This window comes from Marmota marmota, unplaced genomic scaffold, assembly GCF_001458135.2.
Source record: "Marmota marmota marmota unplaced genomic scaffold, marMar, whole genome shotgun sequence".
Classification (NCBI taxonomy): Eukaryota; Metazoa; Chordata; class Mammalia; order Rodentia; family Sciuridae; genus Marmota; species Marmota marmota.
Genome location: NW_026000196.1, coordinates 412,027 through 422,627, shown reverse-complemented (window position 1 = coordinate 422,627; position 10,601 = coordinate 412,027). Strand labels below are relative to the sequence as shown.

Genomic DNA, 10,601 nt, shown 5'->3' with positions numbered 1-10,601 from the left:
GTCCGTGGGAGTAGGGAAGGAGGAGGCTGATGGGTAGCGAGGGAGGAGGGGGAGGGGGAGGGTGCAGGTGTGGGAGGGAAGGAGGGAGAGAATTGGCCTGAGTAGGGAGGGGGAAGATGGGAAGGTGGGGCTGAGAGCAACTCAGGTGGATCTGAGAATGAGGAAGGAGAAGTAGAAGAACAATGGGAAAAGGGTTCCCTAGCAAGGAAAACTTTAGCAGTAGAACAGGTAGAGCAGAGGGGAAGACAGGAGTGAACCTCAGAAAGCCTGAATGTGCCTCCAGATGTAAGGGACTTCTGCCCACTTCCCTGTCCAGTGACAGACATTGTCCAATTCAGCGAGGATTTAAAATCAAAAGTTCCTTCTGGGGCCATTGTGACCCATTGAGGCCTGGCCCCTCAGTGGAGGCCACTGAGGCCTCAGTGGAGTAAAAGACTAGGTGGTTATGGAGTAGAGAGACCTAACTTGGCAAAATTTGAATATAGACACCCAAAGGAGTTTGGGGGTCTCAGGAGGACTTGGTTTTTCCCATGACCTTCCGGCACCCTCAGGGGTGGGTGGGAGCAGAAAAAGGCATCCCAAATTCTGATCGCACTTACCCAAGGAACGGATAAGGGCCGGGCGGGGGTTGAGGTGTCCCAGCAACCCACCAGGAGCCCAAACGAATCAGAGTGGCTCACACGAGGACTGGGACATCTCCACAGTTCCCAGGGCCTTGAATGGAACAGGCGGGGTCTATGGCAAGCACATGACTTACAGATAGACCCTCCTCCCAGATGGAAAGGGGCTGGGAGGTCAGGGGAGATGAGGGAACTTACCCCACTCCTGTTGGCCTGGATGAAGGGAGAAGGAAAGAAGGAGCAGCTTAGGAATTTTCTGATTCCTTTGAAGGTGGGAGGTGGACCTCAATCCCCTAAGGGAGAGGCCTGAAGATCCCTCCTGTGTTTCGGCACCAGATATAAGGTCAGGCAGCGGCAACTAAAAGGAGGCAGATTTTAAAAGGCTGCTAAATGAGGCTTTGTTGAGATTTCGCTCCTGGGTAAGACCCTCACGTTGGGTGCAGAGCAGGCTGAACTGTGTTGTCTGCTGGGCAGGCTGAACAGATGTTGGCTGCAAGATAGCCCACGCACTCAAATCCCCCTCTATCTGGTCCTTTATCACCTGTTTGCCTCAAGTCTGAACATTCAACCCTGCTTAAGGCTGAACACTTAACGCCCCCTTGGGCCAACAAGGCAGCTTGCAGACCCAGAGGCCCCATTAGATTTGGGCTATAAAAACTCCCTCCTGCCAGGCCCCCCTCTCTCTTGCTCTTTCTCTCTTGCTCTCTCTCTCTTGCTCTTTATCTTTCTTACGCACGCTCTCTGTCTCTCTCTTGCTCTTGCTCTCTCCCTGTTCATCTCTTTTCTCTCTCTTTCTTTTCTCTTTGTTGCACTGCTGCAATAAAGATCTCTTGGTCACTCCGAATGTTGTGGTCACTTTCCTTTCACCTCAGACCAACAGGGCAGGTCTGAGGAGAAGTGCAGGGTTGTACCAGATTGGAATTTTTTATTGGGCTTAGGGCAGGAAGGGAGGACTTGGGACAGGAAAAGGGGGTTTTTAGAGTTCCTTGTCCTACTGGGGTTAGTTGGGGAAGCTGTTTAAGATCTAGGATTGGCCAGGAGATCCCGCTGATTGACAGGCAGTTCTGTTGGTGCCTGATTGGTCATTCTTTCGCGCGGGTTACTTGGTGCTTTGTTCCTCAGCCACCTCCTCCGACCTAACAACAGGGACCCAGCTTTCAGTTACACTATCATTATTAATGCTACAAACCATGGGTGGGGTGGACACTGGATGAAGCTGTAAATATTTTAACCTTCAGGCCTCAGTTACAGAGAAAAGGAAACTGGAATTAGTTTTTGAAAAACCTGGATTTAAGCCTGACTCTGTTATGTAAAGGCTGTGAATCCTTAGAAAATTCACTTCACTTCCCTGAGGTTTTGTTTCCTTCTCTATGTAGAAGTGAAAATCATAATTGGCATGTTATTTGCAAGAAGTAAATGCTATAATTTGGAAAGCGTTCCCAGCTAGGGCAGGTAGGCAGGAGGCTCTGCCCACCTCTGAGATCATGTGGCATTTATTATTCAGATGTCTAATTCTCATCATAATTCTCATAATATTATTATGCCCACTGTTTCCCCTTCAGAACATAAGTTGTTTATGAGTAGAAAGAGTAACTTATTCACTTCTCTTCCTCCAAAGCACAGAACCCTCAAATAATGGTAGTTTTCCAAGATAACTGTTTAATGAATGAATCAATCGGTGAATGGTGACAGACGTTGTGAACTTCACTGTAGCATAGTGTTGAGTAATATATGGGAATCACCCAGGTCTGATATAGCAGTTAATTAGCTCCTTCCTTTATCTGGGATTATAAAGCCTTCCAACTCTTCCAAAATCTTCATCTGTGACAACTTCACCCTGAAACATTAGCTCTGCCATCTTGTATTCCATTCTTCAACTTCTTTCCAATCCTTGATCTGACATTGTGACTTGTTTTTAAATTTATTGCCTTGCTTCACAGATTACCAATTCTCATTAATATTACAGGGCTGGGGACTTCTGAGAAACTGAGGTAGCAGTTTCCCCCTTTGGGGTAGCAGACCCCCCTTTGAAGCCAGAATTAGACAGGCAGGGGTCAGATCCAGAAAATGGGGGGATTGAAATGTTAATTCCTTCAGAGCCCTTCTTCCACCCTTATCAAGAACCTGCCCTTGCTCCAACCTGTTGCTAAGGTAACCTGTCCCAGGAATTGCCCCCTCCCTATAGAGAAAAGGAAACTAGAATTAGTTTTTGAAAAACCTGGAGTTGTAAAAGTTGTTAATAAACGTGTCCTGGGATGCTCCATCCAACCTGCCCCCAACCCTTGTCCATATGCTTCTCACCTTTTGGCCATCCCACTGAGCATCTCCTGGGCCAGGAAGATAAGGGGAAGAGAACAGGAGAACAAAGGAAGCACAGGACATATAAAAAGGCAAAACAACCTCGATTCTTGGGATACCAGGATACCAGCTATGACCTTCTTATCCCTCCTGGGAGAAGTCTATGTTACCACTTTTTAAATAAACCCTGCTTTATATGCTTGCCTGGGTGTGCTTCTCTAATGTTATACTTCAACAGGTGAGGGAGCAGAACTCATCACCGGTAACCAGCAGTACGAACTTCAAACCCCAAATCTTATGATCAAGTCAGAAAGATTTCAGACATGACACTCAGAGTAAGAGGCATGAGTTTATTAGAATGGATAGGAATGGGGAAAGGGGGGACATTCTCAAGAGAGCGAGTGAGTCTCTGAGAGAGGACAGGCATGCTGTACCTTTCCTACCCTCCAGTTTTATTGGGGGGTCCCAGGGAGAGTCCTGCCCAGGTACACTGCCTGACTTCTGATTGACAACAGAATAACATCAGACTTGATATTATCAAGTAACGGGACTTGATAACACTACCATGATAACCCTAGGACACTTTGGCCCATACTGACAGTTCTAATTGGAACCTCTTCTTAGAATTTTATGAATAGGGGAAATTATTCTTATTCCCTGAGTTCTGGGATCTGGTCTGTGTAAGAGTCACAAAATTCCCTCCCTGCAGGGTAACTTGTGTTTCTCTTATCAGCATTATTTAGGGCTTGTATTTCTCTTGCACATAACAGTTTCCAGAGGTGAGTAACATATTCTGTTGACAAAAGCCAGGCAGGGCTGCAGGTAAATTGTTTTTTCTTCTTTTTTTGTACTAAAGATTGAACTCAGGGTCTCTTAACTGCTGAGCTACATCCCAGATCCTTTTCATTTTTTATTTTGAGACAGATACTCTCTAAGTTGCTGAGGCTGGTTCAAATTTATGATCCTTGTGCCTCAGCCTCCCAATTGCATGTGTGCCACCATGCCTGGCTCAAGGTAAATTGCTTTTAAAAAGAAAGTATGTGGGAGCTCAGCACAGTAAGCCCATTTTATAGACTTATTCCCTTAACCTTATGTTCTCACTGCTCATGTCTGCTGTGCCCTATCATTACCACTGCCCAGCCCTGTGGTTCTCAAAGTCAGGCAAATATCAAGGTAATGTGGAGAGCTTGGTCAAACATCAATAGGGCCTCATTCCCAGGGTTCCTAATTAAGCAGGTGTGGGAAGGAGCTAGAGAATCTGCATTTATAACAAGTTCCGGGGTGAGGTTGATGCTGCTAATCTTGGACTGCACCTTGAGAACAACTAATCTAGGCTGTGATTACCACTTCTCTTTCAGAGGGATTCCCTGCCTGGGAACTGTAGGTGGGGGTGGGGGTAGATGACAGGTACCTTCATGTTGTTCTTAGGAAGTAGACCCTTTGGAGCATAAGGAGAAGAGAAGAGGCTTGGCTACTAAATCATCTTGCCAGTTGAATCTTTCGTATCATGGGATTTCAAGCCACTGGAATCTCAGAGCTTGGCAATCAGTAGTGTGCTGGTAAATTTTAACTGGCCATTGAGGGTTTGGAAAACTGGGGCAGACACCTGGATTTGCTAACTTCTGTAGCAGGAGTGCACTGTAACCAACTTTCTATGACCAGTATAATTTTAGCAGAAATATCCTGAAAAATCTAGCAATGGCTCTCATGAGCCAGTGTGAGTAGACTCTAGCATACTAGGGCTTGTTTCCCCAGCCTGCTAGCTTTCTTCTATTCTTCCTACTAGCCCTATACTCAGAGTTAGTCCTCTCTTGCTTTTATTTCTTGCTCCTTCTTTTGTATTTCTTGTTCTGCATCACTGCAATTGTTCTGGGATTGTTCCAGGTGCCCCACTTCCCCTCAAGTGTCCTTCCTTCATTCAAGTCTCAGTGCCAGCCTGGTCCAGGCTGGTCTCTTATTAAAGCTGTAGACCTGCTGTGAGCTCTCCACAATCCTATAGCTTTCTGGCTTTTCCTCCCCTTGCTCAGTCCCCAACATGTGGGAGAATCTGGCATGTTACAAAATGAGTGAGATCAGAAGGATCCTTTCCGTATTTGATTCCGGAATGACATTTCACAGGTCTTCTCCCGGACTGTTTCCAGATTCAAAGGGAGATACTGATCTATGGAGGAAGTTGGCTGTGAGGAAATGCTGAGGAATTTGCTCATGGAATAGAAGCAAAGCTAAACCCATGCATCAGGAATTTGACAGATTTCTTCTTCTTTTTTTTTTTAACTGCTGAGATGTTCTACAAAGACACGCCTAATGCCCAAACCCAAAGGGCATGAGAAGAGAGAACAGGGTTTCTACTTCTATGTCATGGAGAAAAGCTGCCAAAATGTGATTAAGCTTTTTGAATTAGAACTTAATAAAAATGCCTTTGCTGCCGGTTTCCATGGTCATCCAGTGAATAGAGTGAATACATTTATAGGAAACACAAAAGGCGTTTCAGAGCTTGGGCAGAACTAAAGACTTATTCCATCTACTATTTGCTCCTGTGATTTTAGCACCAGAGAGCAAATCCAAAGTCCGCAAGATGCCTGAGGGAGTGTATTCCTTCCCAATCTTGAGCAAGTTTTAACCTCTTCCTAAATAGAGAATTAAGAACCAAGATATTGTAGAAGATACTATTCCTCACCATAGATCCTTCTGAAATGGTGTGTCTTGAAGAAGACAGTGGGGAAAGATGCTCTCCTTGGCTTCTAGCTCTTAAGAAACTCTTTTCTTTCTAGGGGTCTTTGGCCATGAACAATGTTATGGTTTGCATATGAGGCATCCCCCAAAATCTCCCGTGTTAATGTAGGAATATTTGGAGGTGCAATGATTGGATTGTGAGAGCTGTAACCTCATAAGTCCAATCTAGCTTGAATGGACTGAATAGGTGGTAACTGTAGGTAGGTGGGGTATGGCTTGAGGAGGTGAGTCACTGAGGGATGTTTTCTGGAAGGGTGCATTTTCCTTACAGTCTTCTCTCCCCTTCTCCCTCTCTCTGCTTCTGACCACCATGAACAGAGCCACGTTCCTCTGCATGCCCTTCTGCCATGATCTTCTGCCTCACTTGGGCCCAGAGCAATGGAGTCAGTCCACCATTGACTGAACCTCTGAAATCATGAGCCTAAGTAAAGTTTTCCTCCTTTAAGCTGTTCTTGTCAGGTATTTTAGTCACAACAACCAAAAGCTGACTAACACAGGGAACATCCTGTGTTACATAGATCTTTCCACTTCTCTTCTTTTTTTTAAAATTTTATTTCAGTTGTTAATGGATCTTTATTTTATTCATTTATTTATATGTGGTGCTGAGAATCAAAACCAGTGCCTCACACATGCTAGGCAAGTGCTCTACCACTGAGTCACAACCCTAACCCCTCCACTTCTCTTCTTGACTACCAACTAGTTAAGCATGTCCAGTATCCATGGACAGGGAAGGCATGGGAAAACTATTGATGATCAGTGGTGGGAAAGGTAGTAATGGGGAGTGATGGAAAAGGCTAAGTTGGGGAGTCTCAATTCAAATCTGTTTTGTTATGGTGGTTAGACCTCTGTGGTCTAAGTCCCAAATAGTCATTGCTCTAGTGCAATGCAGTGTCTCTCATGATGTGATATGGACAACTTCTTTATTCTTCTACCTGCTTCATTTATGAATCATGTCTTTTGCTTTGAGAGACAGTTGATCCAAAGAGTTTCAATTTACTCGACTACTCTGAGCCTGTTTTCCGATCTGCAAAATGGGTATGATAGGAGCAAGTGGCTCAGTTTTCTGAGAAGATCATTAATATGTGAAAAGTATATTAACTGAATTTGTTTCATGTCTACAGCTACACACATAACATCTTAACTTATATCTAAGGGGATCCTAAAATTTTATGTAGCCAAAATAAAATCAAGGCCCTCAGTTCTCTACCTTTCATCCTGCTTTTCCCCGACAGTTTCTCTTATTGGTGAGCAGCATTGTCATTCACTCAGTTGCTGTGGCTGAAATGTTGCTGCCTCTTGTTATGGCCTAGCTTAATCAGTAAGTACCCTATAGATTATAGGATATCAATAAATAAGATAAGGTAAAATTATAGGATGAGTAATATTAAGCTATTCTGGTTATACTTAAAGATTTTAGCTTAAGTAACTCCATTTTAAAAAAGAAACCATCTTGGTTAGAGTGGGCAGTTAACCTGATTAAGAAACTTTATTTTTGCAACCCCTGGCCAACCAATGAAAAATCCCCAGTGACTGCAGACAGACACTTGCAACATTGTAGCTGCCAGCATAACTGCTAAATTTAGCTTCTGTAATGGAGCTTGCTTTGCATAATCACAGACTCCTGAACAGGGTGGAAGTGGTTTTTAACTTGAAAAAGCTTGTGTGCACAGAGGTGGGCACTGTACAGTGAATAGCCTCTTGCTGAGGGGCAGTTGCCAGCTGGCTAATAAAAACTCTCCAATTTGCACAAAATTCTAAGAGTGTTTTCTGAGTGATCGGCCCACAACACTCTCTTTTGCTCACACTGCACATCCAATTCCTCAGTATACTGGTCCTCTTCTCACTTCTACTATCACAGACCTAGTCTGTGCTGGATTGTTCAATAGTTCCTTCCACACTCCTTGCCTTCATCCTTAACCCCTTCACAGCAGCTGGGGGACACTTCTGTTTTCAACCTTCCAATGGGTTCCTATCACATTTACGGAAGAATCCAGTGCCTTATATATCTAGCTCCTGACCATGTGTATTGCCTTATCTTCCTCTTCTCTCACTCTAGCTTGCTCTGCCTCAGCCATGCTTACTCCTGACTGGTCCTCCAGCACACTGGGCATCTGGCAGTCTTGTTCTTGCAAGTTCTTTCTTCTAATACCTACCTACACACAGTCTCACTTCCTGTATATCTCTGACTCCCTGAACACCCTACCTGAGGTTAGCACCACCAGCTCCTCTCTGTCTTGTTACAACACTTTTTTTTTTTCATAACTCCTGATATAGCAGTTGGTTCATTGTCTTTCATTGTAGACTGGAAGGGCCATAGGGACAGAGACTTGGACTGTCTCATTCTCTGCTCTGTCTTCAACTCCTAAAACATCTCTAATACACAGTAAATACTTAGTAAATGTCTGCAGAATACATGAACAACCTAGGAAGACTAGTGCCAGGCACATACATGGTCAAATGTTCAATAAGTCTTAATTATTATTATGTGCATGACACATATTGCTGTCTGGCTTCTTCTGAGTTTTTCAGGAACAGAGAACTCCCTATATAGTAATTCGAGTGGAATGTCACTTTATTGAACTAGGGTCTTTACCATCTTTTAAGTCATTGTATCATCACACCAGTCCTATGCATATATTTTACTATCTCTACTTTGCAGATGACAAATGGTAGAGTCAAAATGTCAGATGATACCCTTCCTGCATCCATGTTCACAAAGCTAGGAGGGAAAGCTAGGCAGGAAACCCTTCAGGTCCCATACTAGTGCTTTTTCACTCACACCCAACCTCTGCTCTAAGGAGCCCAGGCATGGAGCTGTCCTTCTTTAGGACATCCACAACACCAGCTTTTCATAGATGATAAAAGATTTGTTGCATAGAGGTTTTTATTTTTTCCTCCACCCCATGAGTTCCTTGAGAGCAAAGACCAGATCTTGTTCTGGGAGTACAGGACTGAGAATACAGGGCTCAGAAACAGCTTGAATTGACCTGGGGTTGGTGCGAGTAGTGGGAGAAGGGGAAGCATTTTAAGAGTCCTTTGACTCTTAAAACCAAAAACATCTAGAGGGAATTCTTTGACTCTTAAAAATAATAATAAAAAACCATCTGTTGAAGCTTTTGCTGAATATAAGTTTTCTGAATCCTTTGTTTGGTCAAGCTGGGCACTCAGAGAAAAGTTTTAGACTTAGTTATGTGAGGGTTTGCTGGTCAGTGTCATCTGGGGCAAATGACACTTTTTTCTTTTTATAACCAGATATTGAATCCAGGGATGCTTAACCACTGAACCACAATCCCAGTCTGTTTTTTTTTCTTTGAGCAAAGGACTCACTAAGTTGTTTAGGGCCTCACTAAGTTGCTGACTCTGGCTTTGAACTTGTGATCCTCCCACCTCAGCCTCCTGAGCTGATAGGATTACAGGCATGTGCTACCATGCTCAATTTCCCCAATTTTTACAAGCTTATAGAAACCCACAAAAAGGGGCTGGGGCTGGGGCTGGGGCTTAGCAGTAGCTTTCGCCTAACATGTGCAAGGCACTGGGTTCGATCTTCAGCACTATATAAACAAACAAACAAATAAATAAATAAAATAAAGGTATAGAAAAATCACATCAATCTTTTTTTTTTTAAAGGAAACCCACAAAAAGCTTTCAGAGAGCACTTCCTCAGTGATGGAAGTACACTTTCCTGCTGCTGTGACAGCCTCTGAGATGAGCCTTCTCCTCTTTTATTAAAAGAAGTTATGAGAGGAAGAGACACCCTAAATGATACTCCTATAACTTCAGAAAAAGCTGACTGCAATTCTGTCATCTGTAAGGAACAGTATATGTCACTGTCACTGAAACAGAAGACTGAAAATTAGAGCATGAACATATAAACTGGAAGGGGAAAAATAAATCAGGTACATCTTGTTTTAACATTCAGCAATATTTTTAAGTATCTCTAAAGAACCTTGAAAGAAAAGAGCTGAAAAGAGTCCTGGACCTTCAGGAATATTAGAATCTGGTTTTCAATTACATTTTGACCTGAAAATGAAATAAACCCTCTATAGTAATGACTTGAGCTGTCTCTACAGCTCGCCTGTTTGCACAATTGAAATTGCTTCATTTCCAGGGGTGCCTTCTACTGCACTCCAGGAGCCAGGCTAAAATCAGAAACAGTTACAGCTCTCACATCTCCTGGGAAGAAAACTTTAGCAGAAGCAGCAGTTCTGGAAGCAGGGAGGTAGGTGATTTAACACCAGATTCTGGAAGGCTCATTTGTACCCTGCACTGACACTTGCTGGGCTCTGTGGTGGTCCTGCTGGTTGGTCCCTACCATCTGGTCCTGACCAGATGATTAGTCTAAGTCAGTGGTTGCAGAGATTGTTTTGCCCTTTATAACATTTTTATTTGTCACATCTTAGGGGGTGCTACTGGTATCTAATGGGTAGAAGATAAGGGATGTTACTAAACATCCTACAGTGCACAAGTCAGCTCTTCACAACAAAGAATGATCTGGCCCAAAATATCAAGAGGGCCAAGGTGGGGAAATCCTGGTTTCTGGGTCTCATTCACCAATGGTTGCTTTAGAAATAGGTGTGTGACTTAATCCCAGTTCCAGACTTGAGGTAAAGTCAGTCAAAAGGTGTCTGAGAAAGTTTCTTTCATTCCTCAGAGGAACCAGAAAAAAAATATTTCTTCTTTTGGCTGTTGTAGTAATGGATCAGATGTCTGGAGCAATTGTAGTCCTTTATAACCACAAAAACAATCATTTTGAGATCAATATCATAATATTAAGTAAAGTGGGAAATGTTGATGACTTATAACCATCAGTTCCACCCACAGATATATATCCTAGAGAGATATGTATAAGAGTGCACTGAGAGACAAATACACAAGAATTTGGAAACATGGCAATACTTAAATCTCAGAAATAGCCAACATTTGTGAACAGGCAAGTGGATATATATATAT

At 43.4% G+C, this 10,601-nt stretch overlaps 1 long non-coding RNA gene across 1 annotated transcript in view; it reads left to right on the top strand.

Moving 5' to 3' along the window:
* LOC125612472 overlaps positions 1–10,577 on the top strand; it is a 46,178-nt gene extending 35,601 nt beyond the window's left edge. The window contains exon 3 of the long non-coding RNA XR_007342801.1: positions 9,279–10,577. This is a non-coding gene — a long non-coding RNA (uncharacterized LOC125612472). The remainder of the gene's footprint in view (positions 1–9,278) is intronic.
* Positions 10,578–10,601: the final 24 nt, after the last annotated feature.